A 21,975-nucleotide genomic window follows, 5' to 3' on the forward strand; every position below is an offset into this window, starting at 1 on the left:
TCCTGGAAACTCACTAAAAAAATGCCTAAGGGTCTTAAAGACAATAATCCTGTAAATCTGGGGTCTCGACCTGTCCTTTTCACCCATAAATTGTGCATCTTCCACCCTCAAGAAAGCAGTAATATTGATGGGCAGCATATTTCAACTTCAACCACATGTACATGGCTTGCATTGTAATCGAACAGATAGTAGGAATGCATATCATAGATCACCCATCGAAAAGAGATTCTCTAATTATACCCAACTGTGGCTCAGAATGCCTCACCTTTCTCTGAATACTTGCTCTTGTCCGGTCTTGAGTGAGTTAAAAAATCTCTAATAAATCCTTCCTGTATCTCTTTCGGGATGTTGGGGTCCTGGAAATTCTTTTTCTGAGACAGAAGCATTGAATCTGAACACTTGTCTACAAGCGTGGGATAGATTTATTATTTCAGCCCAGTGACACACCCAGCCTTTGCCCTCAAGGCTGCATTCTCAGTCAGTCCACAACTAGCCCTTCTTAGCCTCTTCAGCTTTTCCCCTGGGTTCCCTGTTAGCTTTCCACTTGGATAAGGGCAAATGACAATGCAGAGAGCACAGGGAGAGGCAGAAAGGTAAGGGTCCGGTGAGGCCAGGAGAAGCAGCCCAGCTATGTGTTTCTGGAGATTCAAAGAGCTGGGTGCACCTGTGTGGAACTGGCTCCTGGACCTATTTCTCACTAAGGAGGTAGGGGTGCCTTGTGCCCTGAGATAGCACTGATCAAGTTGCTGGGACAGTGATGAGAAGTTGTCCCAGGGCAGGCCTGGGGTGATGGTTTGTGGGGAAAAGAGCTTGGGGTGCAACAGGATTTTGGCCAGGCTCTGGCCCCCACAGTCAGGTACTGGCCCTAAATCTTGCTCCTTACTGGGGGCCAGGAGACCTCACCTCTCTGGAACTCCACCCCTAATCTGTGAACCTGGGAAGCCTTCTCTCTTGCTTGAGAATTGCATGTGAGTCTTCAGCAGGGGGTACTAAGGGATTATGAGTTTGATTTTCAATATCTGGCTCCTATTAGCTGTGCAAATTTGGCCAATTCCCATACCCTCTCTATGCTTAGTTTATTCTTCAGTGGGAAAAATAACCCCTCCTACCTTGTAGGGCAGGAGAGTTAATTGAAATAGGGCAGTGTAGGTACCAGGTGAACATGAAGTGAATATTCTCTGTTCTATGATTGTGACTTCTTCAGTTCACAGGACGGAAACCCCGTGAGGACAGAGCTTTCTCCTTGGAACTGTGGTGGCTGTGCAGGAAGTGTCTAGGGGCTGGAGTGTGACCTTTGGGCTCTGTCCCCTGCTGGCCTCATCTCCCTCCCTGATGGTTTTCTCAGGTAGGGACCGATCACTGTTCAGTATTGTTTCTTTCCTTTTATTTTCTCAAGACCTGATGAGGTTTTGAACTGGGAAGGCTGCTTGGGAGCAGCAAGGGGTCAGGGGCTCATGAGGGTACAGAGAACACTGTGCCAGGTGAAGGGCTCTGGCAGAAAAAGGAGCTGCAGGTGGCTCCAGCCACCAAGTTAGCCAGGTCTCCTAGAGCTCTCAGCCCTGCTCTGTTCCCCCTCTGCAGATGGGACCTTGTTTTACAAAAGAGGAAATTTAACCTCACCCAGAGCAGTGGAACATTTTGACCAAGATCACAGAGGGGAAATAACTCCCAACCTGCTAGATGACATGTTCCCCAAACTGGAAGAATGAATTCTAAGGAACAAGGAGGTCAAGAATAGGAAATATTTGTTGAGAGCAATTGCTTCTGAGAGATAGGAGGGGACTCAAAAGTGCTTGACATGGACGCCACTTCAAAGAGAAAGTTTTATAGAGTAGACTCATGAGGTGAGTACACAATAACAAGCTGTATACCACAAGGGACAAAACTATGATCAACCAATAAGATTACAAATATAGCTGCTTAGGTAATAATCGATCCATTGGGAAAGAAGGTCACATGACAAGTAACATGGAAAGAACAAGGACCTTTCCAGGAGGAGTTGAATCGGGAGGTTCTCGTCACCCACCTGGTGACTGATATCTTATCTAGATTTTACTGGAACAGGTAATAACAATTACGGTATATTTGCATATCCCTTGGGGGAGTCATGTAGTCCTGTGCATTCCATCTTTATGGACTTAAATGGATGCACCTTCAAGCACAGTTGTAATGTGTTTTTATCCTCTGCACTGACTTCTTCAAGGGCCTAGCTCTTTTGAACTGCTTACAAGTTTATACCTAATCCAGATGCCTATAGTACTGGCAATGAGCAAGGGCCCAGCCTTCCCAGTCTGTGTCTGTGCAACAGAGATAGAGTTCACACCTTCAGTGGGCATTTGGGCCTTGCTGTGGCACCAAGATGACTGTGGGAGCTCTCAGCATAGAGATGAATTTGAATTTGCTAAGAGATAAATGAATGAATCAATCAATGTAGAGGTACAAGGATGCTCAACAACTAGGCCACACACCAAGAGGTCCTACAGGAGATTTTATTAGGGAAGGCAGGTTAGGGAGAGAGGAGAGAGGGAAGAGAGGGAAGAGAGGGAAGAGAGACAGGAGAGAGAAGGAGAGAAGGAGAGAGAGGAACAAAGAAAAGAAGGTCCTTCTATTGGTTTTGGGCTGGGCTATTGCTTATTTATGAGGAGTGGGCTAGGTTGCCCTTACAGGTTTGGTCCTGCAGAAACTTAGGTTTAACTCCTCCAGACCTGCTGTGGCCTTGAGGGGAGGGAAACTAAAGAGCATGAGGTCATTTTAAGAGGCAAGAAGCACCAGGAGAATACAGCCCGTGATGGCAGAGTCAGGTCCCTAACAATCAGTGAATGAAGCAACAAATGAAACGTGACTTCCCTCATGGCGCACGTCTTGTGAAATTGATGTGGGGCCCAGAATTGTACAAAGTAAGCTCTGGTCAGGACACAACATAGATTCTCATCTGCAGGAGGGCACAGGCAGGACCAGAAGAAGAGTTCTGTGTCCAGTGGGTGCACTGGGTTGGAAAGCCTCCAGGTTATACCTGCACTCATTTCAGCACCACCCTGACCTCTGGGCCTTTGCATGTGATGCTGTCTGTTCAGAGCACTGCAGTTGGTTTCATCCCAGAGGCTTCCTCCCTCACCTGTCACACCTGGGAATCCCCGGTCTATTCATGTGGTGACTCCAACATGGTGGGTTCAGTCAGCCAGGCTTCTCACAGGGCCACAAAAGAACACATGGCTATGAGGTCAAGTGGAAACCTCAGGCCTTTCATGCTTTGAAAGTTATTCCAAGCATTCCCACACCTCTTGGCATAATGCTCTATCTCCCTCCTAAGTTCTTTCCTTCTTTTTTCTTCTGCAAACAGGACCTTGAACTCACCAAGTTGCCCAGGCTGACCTCAAACTACTGGGGCTAATTCAACTCTTGCTTCATCCTCCATAGTGCTGCAAATACATATGTGCACCAGCATGCCTGGCCGCCACCTTAAATTATTAATGTATTAAGAGCAAAGGAATTGGTGCTGGTTATGATTAGGGAGCCATGTAACCTGCGTTGAAAAATGAAACTTTAAAAATTAGATTTTTCTTTGAGAATTAGAAAACTTCTCCAAGTTTCTTCTAGGTGAGTATATAACCAACGCCTCTTCCCTCTTTAGCCCCAAAGCAGTGACAGAATGTGCAGATGCCGCCCCAGGAGGCTGGTGCCTGGTTCCCTTTCCACTAGAAAGGGGAGGATGACTGAAGATGGCTGGAAGTGATAAAGCAAGCGCGGGACCTGCATTGTCTGTTTCTGCTGCCATCCCCTCTGTTCTTTGGTATCAAAGACGCTTGGCCACCTGTACATGGTGAGAGGGTGATTTGAGGCAAATGAGACCCTCCATCTCTTTGAAGGTAGCTTTGAATAAATCCTTTTTTCCCTTTTCACCAATACAAACGGTCTCTTTTGATTTAGTCAGTGGTGAGCTAATGAGCACCAGTGTGTTTACCCATGTGTCTGGTAACGGTTTTGGGGAGCCAGGCATAGGCAAGGCCCTGCTCCTGAGGGGTTTGCATCCCAACAGCCACTTGGGAAAAGGGACCAACTGTTCCTGGCTAGCTTAACCCAAGGTCAGGACACCAGGGAGATTCTGGAAGCTGGCAGGGTTATTTTTGCACCTAGAAATCTTCCTCCTTTCCTGTTCATGGCATCAGCTGCCTTTAAACTCTTTTGTTGGTAAAAGGAAAAAAGTTTGAGTAGGCAATAGCTCCACCTTGTTTCCCACTGAAGAGTGCATGCAGGGATGTAACTTTCTCCACCATTTGGACCCTCTCTTCAGTGTTTTAGCAGTGCCGTATGGGGTGAAGCAAGCACCTTCACCATCTGTAGTGATTTGGACCAACTGCAGTCATTTGGGGTCACTAACTGATGGGAGAACTGATTCGGAGGCAGAAAATGTTACCAGGCACTTTTTGTTTTGTTTGTTTGGAGTACTCATTTGTTTTGGTTTGCTTTTGTTTCTTTTATCTTTCTCATCTCATAACACTTATTCTGGGAGAGATAGCAGGATTTCATACCTTCTGGAATTATGTAAATGATTTGGTGCTTTAAGCTGATAGAATCCTGTTTTACCAAAACTTCTTTGTGAGCCAATGTACAGCCATTTATTGGCTCAAGGGCATGGAGTAAGAGAACCTCATAGAATGTGTTTGAGTTGCTCTGCTGTAAATTGCTTAGGAATAAAAGTGCTTGCCCTACTTTAAAGCTTCCTAGAAAGTTTCAGTGACTCAGAAAATGTTCATTTTTATTGTGATATAATATGGCCTGTATAACTGAAAAGTACCCTCTGATTTCATACAACTGTCATGAAGAAGTTTCTTTGGAGTAATTTGGCCAGCACAACATCCATTACTGCTTTCCTTGACCTATTCTGAATTAAGAATTGGTATAAGTAAGAGCCTTCTGTCCCCACTGACCATGAAGGTGCTTGGCTAGTATTGGTGTGGTTATTAGGGTTTGTATTTTTCCTCATTTTGGCTAAGAGTGTTTGACTCATTTTATAAAGCATTTGTGTATCAAAAAATTTGTTAAACTTCTGTTTGCTGAAAATTGATTTTTGTTCCTCAGCCACCTCCAATCCTTAACTTAAAAATTGGAGCTCCCACACACTACTCTTTTTTTTCCTTTTATTGAGTTTATTGGTACAATCTAGGCATACAATACCGTTACATTCATCATTGGGATCCTGTACCTTGACATAATAGGTGTTGATTCTCATTTTTTCCCCTTGTCCCTGCCCTCCCTTCACCCCTTCCTCATCTCCCCATTTACAAACACTTTATTTCCATTTTTTCAGTTTCTCATATTTTTTCCTCTCCCTTATTACCTTTGCCCCACCCTTCCCACTTTCCCTATACCTTTAGCCCTTTACTTCATATTTCACATTATTAATTATATCATTAGGATCCTGTGTACTATTATAGTTTTTCACACCAGAGAAACTATTTGGTATTTCAGTTAAAGAAATCTCTGTATGAACATTAAAAATAGGGAATTCTAAAATAAAACTAAAAAAGAAAGTAAAAGAGAAAAGGCAGTGATGTAACACGAAAATAATCCTTAACTCTGGAGATGAAAATGGTCCCTGAACATATTTAAATAGCTTCTTGCTCTTGTAGTCTTATCTTATTCTTTTTTTCATTATTTAGAGAATACTTTATTAGTTTCTGTAATCAAACCCACGTAGATATGACCTTACATATTTAGTACAATGTGTTACCCCTGTACACATGGAAAAAAAATAAAAAATAAGAATTAAAAAAAATTAACATTTCTAGACCAATATGGCTGTCCATTTCTGTACAATGCCAGCTCAACACAGTAAATTGGGATAACTTTTTCCAGAGTTGACAGCACTGTTAAAGTTTCCCAAAATTCAATTTATATATGTATATGCATATATATATGTTTATATAAAAAAACAATAACAGCAGTATGTTATGCATCGATAGTAGCAACAGCTTTTCCAGGATCTGCAGTGATCTAAACAAAATTATAGACATTCAGCACATTCCATTAAAAAACCAAAACAAAACAAAACAAAAAAACAAAGAAAAGAATAATATCCAGAAAACAGCAAAGTTCTGTTGCTGTTGTGGTACCTGGCACCATTTTTTTCATTAGCATCTTAATCATCATCTGGAAAGAGAACCTTCTAGAGTAATATCATTAAATATAGCTCTGATAAAGCATGGTCACTACTATGTATCATAAAGCAGGTACAAGATATTTTACATTCACAGAGGTGTGATACAGTACCGTCCTGCATCAATAATACTAGAATCCGTTTTGGTTTGAAATTTGCTTTGTCTGCAAATAAGATTGCTACCCCTGTTTTTTTCTGGGCTCCTGTCACATGGAGAATTGTTTACTATCCTTTCACTTTCAGTCTATGGGCTTCTTTTTGCACTAGGTGTGTTTCTTGTATACAACATATTGTTGGATTTTGCTTCTTATTCCATTTTGCCAGTCTATTTCTCTTGATTGCTGAGTTGAGGCCATTGACATTGCTGGTTATAACTGGTATGTACTGACTTATTATGTTATTGGCCTTTTGTTGACTCTTTTTACATTTTCACCTTCTCCTTTTAATTTCTTGCCTTGCCTATTTGATTTGGTCTGTTGGGCCTCATGGTGTTGTGACCTTCATTGTCTTTTTCTAGGATCTTGTTTAGAATTGCTTGTAGTGCTAGTTTGGTATTCATGTAGTTTCTCAGGTGTTCTTTGTCATGGAAGTATCTTATCTCCCCATCCATTTTGAAAGAGAGTTTTGCAGGATACATCAGTCTAGGTTGGAGGTTATTCTCTTTTAGTACTTGGAATATCTCATTCCAGGCTCTCCTTGCCCCAAGGGTTTGTGTTGAAAAGTCTTCTGTGATTCTGATGGGCTTTCCTTTGCATGTGATTTGTTTCTTTTCTCTTACTGCTTGTAGTATTTCGTTCTTTTGTTGGGTTTCTGGGATCTTGATTATTATATGTCTAGGTGTAGATTTTTTTTGATTGTAGCTAGTTAGGGTCCTATATACCTCAGTTATCTGAATGTCAAATCTTCCCCTCTGTTTGGGAAGTTCTCTGTGTGGGGGCCCAGTCATGCCCCACTGGAGTTTGACATTTGGAAAATAACTTCTTCTTGTATAATTAAGGCATCGACATTTGCTACTCTTCAAGGAAACTGTTTGTTAAGCTGGTTTTGACTCTTTCACCCTGATATAACAGGAAGCTCGTTAGCCGAAGATCTGATGTTATCTGTAAGAGTCAGGAACTCACCCTGACATAACAGGAAGCTCGTTAGCTGAAGATCTGATGTTATCAGTAAGAGTCAGGAAATCCGGTCTTTGAAAAACAATGACTTGGTGTTTTTGGTTGTTGTGTGCCCTTAAAAGCTTCCTGTTGCTGTGAACCTATAAAAGGAGCTCTTTCTGTGAAATAAATCAGACTTCTCTTCGTCTCCGCTCAGGTTTGAGTGTTCTTTCCTTTCTCAATCCTCACTCCCCGACTCGGGCATGTTCGTGTTGTGACGGCTGGACCGCCACATCTCTGTCATTAATTCTGTGAACAGATTTTTTAAGTAATTTGTATTTTCTCCTGCTACTTCATGGATTCCTATCAGTCTTATGTTATTCTTCTTTGCATCACCTAGTAGTTGTTGGATCGATTTCTCATGATCCCTTACTGTTTTTAAGAGGCCTCTCTTTTCATGGTCACTGACTGCAATCTTATCTTCTATATCTGAGAGTCTGTCTTCGCATTCTTTTATTCTGTTGCTTACACTTTCAATGGAGTGTTTAATCTCCTGGATATCTGTTTGAATCTGTTTTATGGATTCCATTTCTTTCCTATGTTGGGCATTTATTTTTTCCATTTCTTTCTTATGCTGGGCCTTCATGGCTTCTATCATGGTCCTGAGTTCATCTATTTTTTTGTCAGTTTCTGCTCTAGAGTCTTGAATCACGACTTCCATTTTGCTCACTATCTCTATGGTTATCTGGGAAATTATTTCTGTTTTGAATTTTTCTAGAGCCTGATTGATCTGTTTTGTTACTTCCTGTGCTTTGAGTTCAGGGTGTCCTGGTGGTTCACTATTGACATTTTCATCCTCATTTGCCCTGCTGTTTGCCACTGGTGAACTGGAAGTCTGTCTTTGCATCTTGCTTAAGTGTTTTCTCATTTTTATTTTTGTTGTCGGACTGTCCTTGGTTTAATTTCTGGGTTATCATCCAAATTTTCCTGATATAGTTGCTCCCTAGTTTCTGTGTCTCTAACTACCCACAGACATTCTCATCTTCATAACATCAGAGAAAACAGCTCATCAAATCAACCACAATGCTTTATCCCAACTGATACAATCAGCAACACATTAAGATCAAGCCCAACTTGGAAACTGACCACCTGTGGTAGTCACTAGTCTATCACCCTTAAATCATCTGAATTAAATTGAAATCAAGAAGCAGCGCAGAACATGCCTGCAGTGAACAAAATTTCAATATAGTGTTTTTACCATTTAATGGCTCAGACAGAGCGAGGATGCAAGACCACTGGTCTCAGTTAGCTGATGGCTGAACCCCATGACACTGACTGACCTCGGGCTGCAAAGCCCAGATTGAGTTCCCCAACTTCTGAATGGTTGAACTCCACAATGTTCTACTACAGGTTTCCTATGCCCTTGCTTTAAAGATGTTCAAAGTTGGTAACTTAGAAAAATATCCTTGATGACCACCTCTGCCTCTGCAGAGTGGGTCCAAAGACTGGCACAGTCAGGAGGTCTGAGAGTGTGCACATGGGGGTGGGGGTAAGGGGAGTTATGGGGATTCAGGGGAGCCTGCGTGGCTACCTTTCTGGTGCTGGAGCGATGGCGGCTGGGGTGGGAGAAGGCATGGCCTCCCACACTCTACTCTTGACTGAAACCTATATCTCTGATAAACCCTCTCCTTGCCTCTGACTTGTCCTGGAAATTCTCTCTCTGTGATGGGTGTCAGTGAACCTACTAATTAATTCTCCAAAAAGAGTGAGTTAAGTTCTTTGTTTCAGCCTCCAGGACTTCACAGACTGACTTTGGTGTTATGTATTTTGATGAGCACAAAGGGACATAAAAAGAGACGAAGACTGTGGAGACCTTGACTCAAATGCTTTAACTTTTTTTTTCCTGATATTTGTTATTGGAGAGTAAACAGGACTGAAGAGTGGAGGAGATTAGTGCAAGGGGGTAGGGTAAGCACATGGCCTGTGTTTTCTCTAATAAATGATCTGTAATTGTTACATGAAATCTCTGGGCTTTTCAAACCCTGTATAAGTTCTTTTTGTTTGTTACAAGTACCTAGGTATAAAGATCTTTATGGTAGACTTTTTAGGTAAAATCTAGCTCTTGTATAATGCCTTTTCCTGCTGTCTCAATCTGTGGATAAAGGATTTTCTGTGTGATTAGCAGGACTAGTCACTGACCAAAAACAGGGCAGAGCCACCAATCATGGGGTTGTGACCATGGAGTAACAGGGCAGGCATCACACACAGCATGACCTTGGCACTGGAGGTGGATTTGCACAAGCCTAGCCCAGTTTGGGTTCCTCACTACACATGGTGAGGACCCAGTTTGCCCATTTCCTTTGCCATATGCCATGGAGCCAGAATGAGGTCAGTAACTCTGGCTGCTTGACCTCTAGGAAGGATCCTACCTTTCTCTTTTGCTTTTTTCCCCCCTCTATCTCTTTCCAGAAATACATAAGAGAAGCTTGAAGGCGTGTAATAGGTCTTAATATGATTATAGGTATCTCAAAATGTTACCCCAAAATATTCCAAGTTATAGTTTATAAACAGGATAATTCAAGATAAAAGATTTTTTTTAAAAGTTTACTTTTCTCCAAAGATAGAGAGTAAAAAGACAAGGCTTCCAAGTTCTTCTCTCTTTTCCCATTCTGACTCTTTTTGGTTATAAGTCTATAGTGCAAACTAAGATAAATGATACTCAGAGTAGCTAAAGTAGGATTGAAAGAAGTACTCTTATGACTTGCATAAGAAAGAAGACAGCTACTTCATAACCCCTAAAAATATTCTGACAATTCTATTTGTAGTTATTAACCATAACTATAAAAAGATTGTTATAATTCAGCATGGCCAATATATCTAACAGTGTACTTTAATTTAATGTGGTTGTTTTATGTATGTTCCTCTATTCATGTGCCTGTTAATCTGTCCTAATAGTTTGTTGAAAGTACCTACAGCAGAGCCAGAGGCCTGCCCCATAGCATCGGGCAGATCCTGGGCAGCAGTGTGGTCCAGAGAGGCCTGGCAGAAGAGATCCCAGCCAGGGATCCTCCACCACCACCCCAGAGGCTGGGGCACACCAATCCAGCCAAAGGCCTGTGTGGGAAAAGAGCTACACAGGTGCACATGCTTCAGCCAGAGGATCACACCATAGCATCGGCCACAGTCAAGGGCCTCTCTGGAAAGGAGCTACACAGCCACACAAGCAACAGCCAGAAGCTTGCCCCAATACCATTGTTAAGTGTGGAGAGACCCTAGCCAGAAGACTGTTCAGACAACAGGAACTAGAGTGCACAGCCCCCAGCCAAGGTACATAGGCAAGATGCACACCTAGATATCATCTCAAGTGTGCACAGGCCCAAGCCAGAAGTCTGTCCAGACAACAGTTGAGCTTAGAGATCCAGAAGGTCACCATTCTGAACCCAGGAATTGTTGTACTGGTGAACAGCAGAGAAAAGGATGCTCGGTTGCTGACTGAGAATTGAAGACCACTGGGTGAGCAAAAAGTTGCCTCAACAAAGGCACAGTAGGCTTCATCTGTGGAAATGAAAAGACACATAAAAAAAGTCCCCAAATCAGACTTCCAGATCACCTAAGGTAACCCCAAAGGGAAATGAGGTAGAGCTATCTGATACTCAACCTTCTGGACCCCCCGAACTGGTAAAAAAAGAGGATCTGGAAAAAATGAAATCAGGAATAATTTCTCAGATAACAGAAGAGACTGTGCCCATAGTGCAAGACATGATTAACAAACCTAGAGCAGACACAGATAAAAAAAATAGGGGAGCCAAGGAATATGATGTAATCTCAACATAGGAAGCAAATGAAATCCATAAAATAGATACAAACAGATATCCAAGAGATTAAAAATGCCATTTAAAGTTTATACGGCAGAATGAGCCAATGCTAGGATAGAATTTTAGATAAGGAAGATAGGATTGCATTAGTGACCAGGAAAAGAAAAAAATTCCTTAAAATACTAAGGGGCCATAAGAAATCAATCTGTCAGTTGCTAGATGATTCAAAGAAGAATAATATAAGGCTGATTTGAGTCAATGAAAAACAGGAGAGAGTGCAGCCAATATATTAAAAAAAAAAAACTTCTCACAGAAGTAAAGTCAGAAAACTTCTCAGGTAGGGGAAAAGAACTTGAAATAAAGATGAGTGAGGCATATAAGTCTCCAACTAGCCATGATAAAAAACTATACCTGGGCATATGATTATAAGATACCAGAAATCCAAAAGAAGAGCAAAATCCTACAATCAGTTAGAGAAAAAAAAAATCACATACAAAAGAAAGACCATCAGAATCACAGCAGACTTCTCAGTACAAACCCTCAAGGCAAAAAGAGCTTGGAGTGATGTATTTCAAGCCCTAAAGGAAAAAGCCTCCAACTCAGATCAATGAACCCTATAAAAATACCTTTCAAAATTGATGAAGAAATAAGATACTTTCATAATAGAGCACATGAGTAACTTTATGAATATTGAACAAGGACTCCAAAAAATTTTAAACAATATCGTAGGAAAAACAATGAGCATCACAATCCCAGGAAGCTTAGCAGAATGAATCCATCAGACATGACAAGAAATTAAATGTAAAGGGGGTGAATCCAACAAAAAGAAAAAGTCACGACAAGGATAAGTCAATACACATCAGTTATTACCATCAGTGTTAGTGGTCTCAACTCACCAAGCAAAAGAAATAGACTGACAGAATGGGTCATGAAACAAGATCCAACAATATGCTGCATACAAGAAACACACTTAATTAAAAAAGAAATTCATAGACTCAAAATTAAAGGGTGTAAAACAATACACGATGCAACAGAAACCCCCAAAAAGTAAGAATAGCTATCCTCTTAGCAGATTAATTGGATTTCAAACCAACACTGACTAAGAGAGACAAAGAAGGACACTGCATCCTTCTAAAGGAAACAATTCAAGAGGAAGTGAAGACAATCATAAATACATATGCATCAAACATTACTGTGCCTAACTATATAAAACAAATACAAAAAGGAAGTGAAAAATCAAAATAAGCACATATAATAGTAGTGGGGGACCTCAATACCCCACTGTCACAAATAGATAGATGAACTGGACAGAAAATAAACAATGAAATACTAAAACTCAATCAAACTCTTGAATAAAAAAACTTAACAGATGTTTACAGAGTATTCCACCCCCAAAAATCAGAATACATATTCTTTTTAGCTGCACTTGGGTTGTTCCCCAAAATAGACCATATACCCACTCATAGAACATGTTTAAGTAACTGCAAAGGAACTAAAGTTATTCCCTGTATGCCATCAGACCATAGTATAATGAAATTGGATAATAATAGCAAAAGAAACCTCAAGAATTCCTCAAACACATGGAAATTGAACAACACAGTTCTGAATAACCAATGGGTCACAGAGAAAATTAAAGAAGAAATCAGATAGTTCCTACAATTAAATGACAATGACAATACAACATATCAGAATCTATGAGACAAAATGAAAGGAGTCTTACAAGGGAAATTCATAGCAGTGAATACTCATATTAGGAAATTAGAGCAAGCTCAATTAAGCAACTGGATGGTGAACCGCAAGTTTCTGGAAAAAGAAGGACTGGACCAACCCAAAGCTCATACAGAGGAGGAAATTATAAACATCAGAGCAGAAATCAATGCAATGGAGACTAAAAGAATGATGCAAAAAATCAACAAAGCCAAGAGGTGATTCTTCAAAAGAATACACGAGATTGACAAACTCTTAGCCAACCTTATTAAAAAAAAAAAAAAAAGGAAAGAAAAGGCCCAAATCTATGCAATTAGGAATGAAAAGGGTGAAATTACAATGGACCCTGGAAAAATCCAGATGATCATCAATATCTACTTTGAGAACCTATACACCAATAAGACGGAAAATACAGAAGAAATGGACAGATTCCTAGATATGTATGAATTACCAAAGTTGAACAAAGATGACCTAAAAATTCTAAACAAGTGAATATCAATCTATGAAATTAAAAACCTAATTAACAGCTTACCAACTAAGAAAAGTTTGGGTCTTAATGGCTTCACTGCTGAATTCTGCAAGAAATTTAGAGAAGAAGTACTGCCACTACTATTTAAACTCTTCAGTGAAACTGAAAGAGAAGAAACACTCTTGAATTCATTCCTGGAAGCAAGGATCATTTTGATTCCCAAAGCAGAGAGAGACCAAACCAAAAAGGAGAACTATAGGCCAATCTCACTAATGAACCTAGATACAAAAATACTTAATAAGATACTGGCAAATAGAATGCAGAAGATCATCAAGATCATATACCCTGTGCTTGCTTCGGCAGCACATATACTAAAAAAGGAGGAGCCAAACTCCTCCAAAGAGGAAAGATAGCCTCTTTGATAAGTGGTGCTGGAAAAACTGGTTTTCAACTTGCCAAAGATTAAAAGTAGACATATCTCTCACTGTGCACTAAACTATAATCAACATAGATTAAAGATATAAATATTAAAATGGAAATACTAAACTGGCTAGAAGAGAAATTAGGTAGAACTCTTAAAGACGTTGGTGTAGGAAAAGATTTCATGAAGAAAACCTCATTTGCACATGAACTAACAGAGAATCAACAAGTGGGATCTCATTTTAAAAAGCTTCTGTACAGCAAGAGAAACTACCAATACCTAACTGGAAGACAACCCATGATGTGGGAAAAAATTTTCACCAGCTGTTCCTCAGACAAAGTTCTACTATCTAGAATACATAAAGAACTTTAAAAATATCAGATCTCCCAAATTTAAAGACCCAATCCAAAAATGAGCATCTGAAATAAACAAGACATTTCTCAGACAAAGAAGTAGAAATAGCAAATAAACATATGAAAAATGTTCAACATCATTGTTTTTTCTAGAGATGCAAATAAAAACAATGCTGAGATTCCATCTCACCCCAGAAAGAATGGCTGATATTATGAAATCAACTAATAACAATTGCTGGTAGGGTTGTGGGGAAAGAGGAACTCTGCTCCACTGCACATGGGAGTGTAGACTGGTGCAACCACTGTGGAAGTTAGTATGGAGATACCTCAAAGAGCTAGGATTGGAAGTTCCATTTGACCCAGCTATTCATTCCCCTGCTGGGTATCTTCCCAAAAGAATTAAAAGATTCATACCACAGAGATATATGTGCACCCATGGTCATAGCAGTACAATTTTTAATAGCTAAAACTTGGAAACAGCTCAACTGTCCATCAACTAGAGACTGGGTAAATAAAATGTGTGCTTTAAAAGAATAAAATGGAGTATGCTTCTCAGCTATAAAGAATGAGAAATGAATGACATTTATAGCTAAATGGATGCACATTGTGGCAGTACTCTTTAGTGAAATAAATAGGACATATATAAATACTGACTAGTTTCTCTGGTATGAGGAAGTCAACTAACTACTAAAAGGTATAATAGATAATGTGAAACAGGAATGAAGGGGGCAAAGGGGAAGAGGAAATAGTAGGGAAAGGAAAGAAGGGAATGGAATTCATATGAGATAATGATAAAATGGAAACAAAGTCCATTAAATAGGGAGGGGTGGAGGGACTGAAGGGAGGGTAAGGGAATGGGGAAAAATAAGTACAAAGATATATCATGTAAAGATACAAATTTCCAATGATGAATGTCATATGGTATACCTAAAATGTACCAATAAAAAAAAGAATAATGGATCAAAATCTCAGAGGTGGGGAAATGAGGTAGGGCAGAAAAATATAACCTCGATAGGAAGGAGACAAAGAAATCGAGATTTAAATAATTGTACTTTTAAAAACAACTGTAGTTTTATGACACAAGTTGCTCAAATGTTTTTTCCCTTCAAGAAAATTCACCCAAAATATTCCTAAAGGCTATTTTATAACAAGCTTATATGTCTGGGCTTATAAACTGCTCTTTTCACCTGTAAATTGCACTTCCTCCATTCTCAAGAGCAGCAATACTGGTGAGGGTCATATGTCACCTTCAGAGATGTGCAGATGGCTTGCAGGATAACTTGAGAATGTCCTTCCTAGATTACCCCTGGTTCAGATGCCCCTTAAAGGCACCCAACCCCTGATCTCAGTGTGTCTCACATCTCTGACCTCCCTTGCTCTACACTTGAATATATCATGTATGAACTCTTCCTTGCCTCTTACTGATACATTCTGCAAATTCTTTTTCCATGACAGGAATCAGTGAATCTATAACTTTATTCTATAAAAGGGTTGGGTCAAATTCTTTATTTTTGCATCAAGGGCCTCCTAGCTCCAGCCTGGTCACAACATGACTTAAAATGTTTCAAAATACATGACAAAAGTGTCCTCAAAACTGTTGCCTGTGTTAGCCAATCAGAATGATGTTTTAGTTGAAAGAGTATTTTCACTTTCAGCAATGTTATAAGAGAGATTGAGGAGCATAAAGGAAATATAATTAAAACTTTTAAGATTTTTGGAACCTTAAAGACTCCTGAGAAGCAGTCAGTTGAACACAGATGATGTAATATGCATTGATGCAGCATTCTTTTACTTAAAAGTTTAAATGCTTTAATTTTTCAGAAAATGTTATGTAGCAATAATCAGTGTGAAAACTACTTCTGAGATTAGTCATTGGCTCCTAGGATGCAGTATTTTACTAGACATTGGATAAAAGTTTTTGGTTTTTACCTGAGAGCTTCCAAACTAAGTCTGTAAAGGCGCTGGGTCTGAGGATCCCTGAGGTTGAAGTCAGGAATCCATCCCACCCATTTTTAGAATCAGTTTGCAGCTTCACTGACTTCCATTGCAGAAAAAGAATTTCCAGGATGCATCAATAAGAGGTATGAGAAGGGTTTATTACATGGTGATTTAGGATGCACTCAAGAGTGAAGTGTGAGCACTCAGAGAGAAATGAGGCACGTTATAGTTTGGAACTGGGAACATATATATTTTTCTGGTTTTTTTTTTTTGTTTGTTTGTTTGTTTTTTGAGACAGGGTCTCACTATGTAGTTGAGACTGACCTGGAACTCATTGTGTAGCCCAGGCTGGTCTCAAACTCACAGGGATTCTCTTGCCTCAGCCTCGGAGTACTGGGATTACAGGCGTGCGCCACCACGCCCAGCCTCACATATATATTTTTCTTGAATGGGTGGAAAAATCTGGGAGAAGGTGGACCACCTTGTCACTATTCCCCTGAAACTTGGACTTAGTGACATGGGACCAGCTCCCTGTTCATTCATATACTCTTGGGCCACAGAGGCTGAGGCAAGAGTGCCTGCGTTCTTGCAGAAACTTTTGCTTGGAAAATCGTCTCCTCCCCACCCCCAGGTGTCCTAGCAGAATACCCTCTGGGAAGCTTTCTAGTCCACTCCTGTGCTTTCACGGGGAGCAGTGCTTCCGTCCTGCCCTGGAACTCACCTTGTGGTCTAAATGGAGCTCCCCTCACTCTAGCCTGTGTGTTCTTCCAGCCCTGTGTTCACACTTGAGCTGTCTGTCTCCTGTTCTCTGGCCAGGCTCAGGGAATCTGCTTGAGTATTATTTGAATGAATAATTCCACTTTTGGGTGGAATCTGGAGCTACAGCCTCAAAGCAGAGACACAGGTCACTACTCTATCCTCTTTAGGGCGGGGACAACAGGAGGCTTCCATGTGGGTTGTTCTGAGTGATTGGCATCCAGATACTGAAAACAAACCAATGCTTTGGGTTATTACCACTTTGCCAGTCCATTTCCACCATGGAGGAAGAGTGTGGAGAATATACTTATAACCTTCTGAAGACTGGCTTTTGCTCAAATCATGTGGAGAAAATTGGAACTTATTAGCCAATCTAATGGAAAAGTTTATCAGTTCTACCTTCAGATGCAGCTGGATCTAGGTGCTTAAATAGTGTTAGGAATACTTTTCTCCAGACATTTAAATGCCTAGTTGGCTACTTCTGCTGACAGTTCCCATCACTACTGGTGGCAACAGCTGCCATCTATTAACTTGAAACACCCAGACCAGAAAAGCCTCTTTCCTCATATTTGGGGAAATTCCAGGATGGGTCACAGGGCCATTCCTGAAGCAACACTGCCACCGGAGTGATGAGGAGCTCAGGTTAATCAGGCTGGGCCATGAGTCCAGGTCAGCAGCTGTAGTATACAATCAGCCTCATGGGACCCAAAGGGGCTGGGTGTGGGCCAGTGGGGTGCTCAGAGGAATCTGAGGATGGGATTGCAGGGATCGAGGCTGCTGGGCACAAAGCACCAGCTGATTCGCTATTGCCTCCCTCCCTGGCTACTTGCCAAGTTTGGGCCAGTGGATCCTCTCACATTTGTCTTAGAGTAAACATCCCAGAGTGTGTGACCATTGGATCTACTTTCCTGGGAGAACTTGTGTCTAGCCCTTGGTGATGAAGTGTGGGAGAATGGACCATTTCTGGAGAGCCACTTGTCAATTTGGGACCCTCAAATAACTGGACTTAGAAGGATTGTCACTAGTGTGAGTCCTCACTGACAGCTGTTGTCCCCCTAGTCCAGTGCTCCTCCCCTCATGTCTCCTCCAATCTCAGCACAGAGGGGCCACTGAGGAGTATAGGCTGCTGATGCTGTGCTGTCCTTGTCTCAGATGATGACAACTGGACACGCTCAGAGCCACTGATGGGTGCAGGTGAAGGTCTGCAAAGAGCTGTGGGGCTGATGACAGCCCTGGGAGACTGTAACTATCCCTATGAGTCATTCCATCCTATGAGTCTGTTTTGTCATTTGTCTCCTGCTTCAACTTTCCACTTCCCAACCCAGAGCTCTGGCACAAATGATGGAGGAGAGACCCTGAGGCTGGGCTTTGAGGTTCCCTGTAACTGAGGAGCACCATTTTCCTATAGCTTCATCTTGATTCCACTTTAGCATAACAGATTCAGTTCCTGAATCTGTAAAATGGGGGCAAATAACTGCTGGTTGATAGAGCCTGCAGTGGAGTCTTCTGGTAATCAGTGTTGTCACAAAGTCACTAACACTTACGGACTAAAATAATGGCAACACTTAATACTCTCAGATCTGTTACTTGGGCCAGGCTGAGTGGCAAGGGCTTGACTCTGCCCTGCTCAGGGGATCAGAAGCAGCTTCTGGAAGATGGGATCTGGTGTCACCAGAAAGCTCCTCTCCATGCCCCTGAGGCCCCAGCCAGGGCTGTGGACTGGGACATCTCTCCAAGTCCTCATAGTACGGCTCATAGTATAGTAAGTTCTCCCCAAGGGTGAACAACTCCAGGGAGAGGATCAGTCACAGGGCACAACAAGTCTCCCAGGGTCAACTGCTCTGTGCTCTGTTTCTAGAGGCAGCCATAGAGTTGCCCCATGTTCAAAGGGAGGGGGAAGAGACTGCCCCTTGATGGTGTGTGTCAATATGCCAGAGGATGACAGGACAAGAGAGGTACAGCTCTGGCCATTTTTGGAAGGTGGAACTGGCTGCAGCAGGGAGGAAGAGAAAGGGCCACTGACCTATTCATTATCTCAGAGCTCATAGTTGGGAACTATTGCTGTTGGGAACCATGCTATTTTTGGAAACACCCAGCATTGCTTTGTGCCCAAATGTACTTCAATTCCTGTGACAAATGACTACACCAAAAGAGGGATTCTTCCCATTGGCGTTGGAAGTCAATCGCCCCAACAGCACACTAGGATTTGTCCTCAGTCACCAGTGTATCAGCGCCCTGTCGATACCAGCCAGACTTCACACAGCCCCTGTTGTTAGCAATGCTGTCACCCCTGATCTTTCCTCCCTGGCCTCGGTTTCCCCTCTGAACAATGGGATTGTCCTGGCTGTGCTTCCTGAGGACAAGGGGACCAAAGTGAAAAATAGGCACACTGTGCTGTGCCCTGCCTGGGCTACTGGTCACACCCATCCTTTCTTAGCCCTGGGGAAATCTGTGGCCTACAGTCTGACTCTGCCACTCACTCTGGCCCTGAACAATGAGCCTGCTATGCCACAGTGCAGACCTATTTTGGATCCTGAGACCCTATGAAGGATCAGAGGAGCCTGTGACCTGCAGAATCAACATGCCCCTTTGCATTTTATTACACAAGCACAGCATGTCCCTTTTAGAAAAGTCAGACTCAATAGTCAAAGGCAAAACCACTAATATTTTGGTGTTCTTTCCTCTATAATTTCCCCCTGGGTGTAGATGCATATGGGTTTTATTTGGGAGAGGCTTCTAGAAAAATCCCTGAAGGAATATTCTCTAAATTATTTTATGTATTTTGGATTCATTCTTTGCAAAAAAAAATTTTTTAAAAGCCAGATAAGGGCACAGGACAACATAATAACATCCAAATAGCCATCACCTTTTATTGGCACACATCAACATTTTGCATAGTTGTCCTATATTCTTTTTTGGGGGGGGTTAAGACAGGGTCTCACTATATAGTTGAGACTGACCCGGAACTCACTATGTAGCCCAGGGTGGTCTCAAACTTGCAGTGATCCTCTTGTCTGAGCCTCCCAAGTGCTGGGATTACAGGCTTGTGCCACCATGCCCTGCTTGTTTTGCTTTTTTGGTACTGGGGTTCAAACTCAGGTCCTTGCACTTACAAGGCAGGCAGTGGCACCAGTGAGTTAAAACCCTGGTCCTTTTCTACATTTTGAAGGGACTGGAATATCATATATCCTGTTGGTACCCTCCTTAATCTTATGAGGAGGGAGATAAATGAGATTTATTTATTTTTATTTTTATTTTTTGGTACTGGGGCTTGAACTCAGGTCCTCGCACTAGCAAGGCAGGGACTGGAACCACTGAGCTAAATCCCTGGTGAGACTTTAAACAATGTATACATAAACAATGTGTGTATAAATAATGTATGATTTTTTTGTGGGTTTTTCACTTAAATACTTGCTATGATGTGTGGTGCGCCATTCTGCCTCAGTGTTTTCCAGATCTATATAAATTACACGTACACATCTTATGACCAAAGCCATTGTCTTGTCCCTCCTGTGCTGTGCTGTGTCCTATAACTTCCCTACTTTTTATTTCATCAGCTGTAGCAGATTCAAGCTTGTGAATTCGATGCTGCTATGGCTGCCTATCCACGACCCATGGACACAAGCAGGCCTTTGTTGCTCTAGGAAGCAGAGTGAAGAGTGATCCTGCTGTGGTGTGGGGTCCATGCTTTGCCAGCCTGATGAGGTCACCAAGTGGCCCTTGTGCCAATCTGAAGGCTGTGACAGTGTGCACATCATTTTATAGCTCATTTTTCCTACTTGACAGTATATTGTTAGCTACCTTCCTCAGCCTGATACTCTCTAAGGGCAAGTGTCATGGTAGCAAAAGCCTCCAAGTCTCCATCATTTCCTTCACTGACTCCTTACTGTGTGATGCCAGGATTATTTGGGAGGCTGCATACCTACTGCAGAGCCCTCCCTTCCCTGGAAGCTCACTCTTCAGAGAAGCCAAGAAGAGGCAGTCTATTTCATCCCCCTTGAATGTGGCTGTGGCCATGCGACTTGCTTTGGTCAGCAGGACATTTTGAAATGTGAGGTAAACAGAGACTTGGACTTGGCTGTGCACTGAGACCTTCTCTCTTGGTCCTGGTGATTTTGAGGGCACCATGGGAAAGAGCCTGAGCTGTCTGCTGGAAGGGGAGACAACATAGCAAAGGTATCGTGTCATCCTAGCTAACACTTATCTGAACCAAGGCCCATGCTTGAGGCCCATGCCTGCAGCTAACCTAAAGGCAGCTTGGGCTCTGGGTTAACATGTAGTGAATATTCTTTGTTCTATAATCATGTCCCCCCATAAAATGCAAACTCCATGAGAGCAAGGGGGCCTCATGCCCTTTTTTTTAGTAACCACTCAAGTATCAGTTCTCTCCATATTGGTTTGCACAGTGCATCTCTCTGAGGCTTCTATTGTGAATGGCAGTTTGGTCTAGAAAGTGCTGTACAGTTCTCATGCAAAGAAAGGGCTTGGAGAGCTGTCAACTTTGTCCTAAGAATAACTAGGTTAAAAGCCAAACACACTTTTCAGAAAGGTTCAGCAGCTTGTACTGTCCAAATTGTGGAACTTATGTGCCCTGTTTCTGTGATTCTGTGGCCAGCATCTAATATGAGCAAAATGGAACACTAGTGTGACAGTGTTCCTTCAGCTCTGATGGGCCTTAAACTGGGACCGAGCGGCCCTATGGCTGAGACTGGTGAATGTGAGCGATACCCACCCTTTGTTTGTGACACCAGGCAAGGGAATATCTAGGGATCATGGGAAATGCAAACACTAAACCAACTGTTGTTGAGTACATGATTCAGAATTTTGATAAAGGCTTTGTGTGGGACTATAGGGTAAAATTAAGACCAAAAGATACTCAGAAAACTTTGTGAGTTATCATGGCCTCAGCTAAGCCAGACTTGCCCCCTGAAAAAAACTCTAGACAAAAGAAAAGTTGTCTCCCTTTGTTTTAACTAAGACCTTGACAACTTGAAGCTTTATATGCTCTGTTTTGGGGCCTGAACAACCCAGCCTAGGAGCTCCTCAAACCTCTGCTCTGCAGCAATCAGCTGCTGGTGAGAACTGTTTAGTTTTGGTCTTAGAATAACTGCTTGCCAAATCCACTGTTTTTCGCATGGTGGACTTGCCTCTTTCAGAACATGTGACATTGTTATAGGTAAATCCCAGTGCTTCCTCTTTGGAGGAGGTCAAGCTGCCTCCCCCTCTGCTTGAATTGCTAAGATCACAGGTGTGCAGGAGTTGGGG

The sequence above is a fragment of the Fukomys damarensis genome, unplaced genomic scaffold (assembly GCF_012274545.1).
Source record: "Fukomys damarensis isolate Sample0158 unplaced genomic scaffold, DMR_v1.0_HiC HiC_scaffold_22, whole genome shotgun sequence".
Taxonomy (NCBI): domain Eukaryota; kingdom Metazoa; phylum Chordata; class Mammalia; order Rodentia; family Bathyergidae; genus Fukomys; species Fukomys damarensis.